This window comes from Lolium rigidum, chromosome 5 (assembly GCF_022539505.1).
Source record: "Lolium rigidum isolate FL_2022 chromosome 5, APGP_CSIRO_Lrig_0.1, whole genome shotgun sequence".
NCBI classification, from domain to species: Eukaryota; Viridiplantae; Streptophyta; class Magnoliopsida; order Poales; family Poaceae; genus Lolium; species Lolium rigidum.
The window spans coordinates 61,947,563-61,950,411 of NC_061512.1; the positions used below are offsets into that span (position 1 = coordinate 61,947,563).

General features: G+C 54.3%; 1 pseudogene; it reads right to left on the reverse strand.

The window, feature by feature from the left end:
• Positions 1–795: 795 nt before the first annotated feature.
• LOC124658613 lies at positions 796–950 on the reverse strand (annotated as a pseudogene).
• Positions 951–2,849: the final 1,899 nt, after the last annotated feature.

The following is a 2,849-nucleotide window of genomic DNA, read 5'->3' on the forward strand; positions in this document are numbered from 1 at the left end:
ACGCCTTTCGGGCGCGCGAGTACGGCCAGGCCGATGACGGCCACCGGAGGCACTCTAAGGCCCCCGGCTTTGGTCAGCGGCGCAGCCTGACAACAGTCCACGCCTCGAGCCGAGCGGCGACCAGCAAAGCCGCTCCGCATACGGCCGGGCGCATCGCTGCCCCCATCCGCTTCCTCCCGCACTCTCAGGCACTCTTGACTCTCTTTTCAAAGTCCTTTTCCTCTTTCCTCGCGGTACTGGTTCGCTATCGGGCTCTCGCCTGTATTTAGCCTTGGACGGAGTCTACCGCCCGATTTGGCTGCATTCCCAAACAACCCGACTCGCTGATACGCCGTGATGCGACAGGTCCGGGCCGGACGGGGTCTCACTCCTCCTGTGCGCCCTTTCCTGTGGGACTTGGGCTCGGTCCGTCGCTGAGGACGCCTCCGTACTACACTGGACGGCACATACCGCCCGATTCTCAAGCCGGGCTGTTCCCGGCTCGTCGCCGCTACTAGGGGAATCCCTGTAAGTTTCTTCTCCTCCGCTTATTTATATGCTTAAATTCAGCGGTAGTCCCGCCTGACCTGGCGTCGCTGGCCGAAGCGCCATGCACCTGCTAAAAGGGTCCATTCGGCCATCGCTGTCGGCTACGCTACGGAGGCACTCGCGTTTAGTAAAGCGAGGTCGCTCACCACGCGCCGTGTCCGGCACGATAGGCTGGGCAACTGGATCTTTGGCCCACCGCTTCTTGCGGGACGAGGAGCCACATGCCGCGTCCCACCCCAAGTTAGTTGGGTGGGAGCGTATTTGGCGTGACGCCTAGTAGGGCAGTGCCTCGGCCAAGAGGCCTCTAGCGCAACTTGCGCTCAAAGACTCGATGGTTCGCGGATTCTCGCAATCCACACCAGGTATCGATTTCGCCACGTTCTTCATCGATGCGAGAGCCGAGATATCCGTTGCTTAGAGTCGTGTGGATTATATAGAATTGCAACTCGGGTGCGGCTAGCAAGCCAGCCACATCCCTCGTTAGGCACAGTATTCTTGACGCTTTCGGCGCTCGTGGGTTCTTTACCCCGAGCCCCAACTCCGAAAAGATGAGGTTGTCGAGGACTTTTGCCAAGCGACGTACGTATGCCGCCGCCAAGCAGCTAGATAACTCGTGCGCGGTCTGCTTTTGGTCGTGGTCACGCATAATGATCCTTCCGGAGGTTCACTCACGGAAACCTTGTTACGACTTCTCCTTCCTCTAAATGATAAGGTTCAATGGACTTCTCGCGACGTCTGGGGCGGCGAACCGCCTCGCCGCCGCGATCCGAACACTTCACCGGACTATTCAACTCGCAGAGCGACTGGGCAGTGTGTACAAAGGGCAGAGGATTGAGTCAATGCGAGCTGATGACTCGCGCTTACTAGGTATTCCTCGTTGAAGACCAACAATTGTAATGATCTATCCCCATCACGATGAAATTTCTCAAGATTAACCGGGCCTGTCAGCCAAGGCTATATACTGCTGAATACATCAGCAGAAGGCGCTGCGGCGCCCGTAACATCTAAGGGCATCGCTGCACCTGTTATTGCCTCAACTTCCGTCGCCTAAACGGCGATAGTCCCTCTAAGAAGCTAGCTCATGAGGGATGGCTCCGCATAGCTAGTTAGCAGTGCTGAGGTCTCTGCTTCGTTAACGGAATTAACTGCATAAATCGCTCCACCAACTAAGAACGGCCATGCACCACCACCCATAGAATCAAGAAAGAGCTTCAGCCTGTCAATCCTTGCTATGTCTCGGACTCCGGTAAGTTTCCCGTGTTGAGTCAAATTAAGCCTGCAGCTCCACGCCCGGTGGTGCCCTTCCGTCAATTCCTTAAGTTTCAGCTCATGCACTATACTCCCCTGAACCCAAAGACTTTGATTTCATAAGGTGCCGGCGTGAGTCCTATAAGCAACATCCGCCGATCCCCGGTCTGGCATCGCTTATGGTTGAGACTAGGACGGTATCCGATCGTCTTCGAGCCCCCAACTTTCGTTCTTGATTAATGAAAACATCCTTGGCAATGCTTGCAGCTTGTTCGCCTTTCATAAATCCAAGAATTTCACCTCGACTATGAAATACGTAATGCCCTCGATCGTCCCTGCTAATCATTACTCCGATCCCAAGGCCAACACAATAGGACCTAATCCTATGATGTTATCCTATGCTAATGTATCCAGAGCGATGGCTTGCTTTGAGCACTCTAATTTCTTCAAAGTAACGATGCTCGTGGCACTGACCCGCCAATTAAGGCTAGGAGCGCATCGCCGGCTGAAGGGTCGAGTTGGTCGGGTGCTCGCCGTGAGGCGGACCGCCGACTCTGCCCAAAGTCCAACTACGAGCTTTTTAACTCGCAACAACTTAAATATACGCTATTGAGCTGGAATTATCACGGCCGCCGGCACCGGATTTGCCCTCCAATGGATCCTCGTTAAGGGATTTAGATTGTACTTATTCCACTACTGTGACACCAATGCGTCCGGTATTGTTATTTATTGTCACTACCTCCCGTGTCGAGATTGGGTAATTTGCGCGCCTGCTGCCTTCCTTGGATGTGGTAGCTGCTTCTCAGTGCTCCTCTCCGAATCGAACCCTAATTCCGCCACCGCTACCACCATGGTAGGCCCTATCCTACCATCGAAAGTTGATAGGGCAGAAATTTGAATGATGCGTCGCCGACATCGAGGGCCTTGCGATCCGTCGAGTTATCATGAATCATCTGATCAGCGGCGTGAGCCCGCGCCGCCTTTTTATCTAATAAATGCGCCTCCTGTAAGTCGGGTTTGTTGCAACGATAGCTCTAGAATTACTACTGTTATCCGAGTAGCACGTACCATCA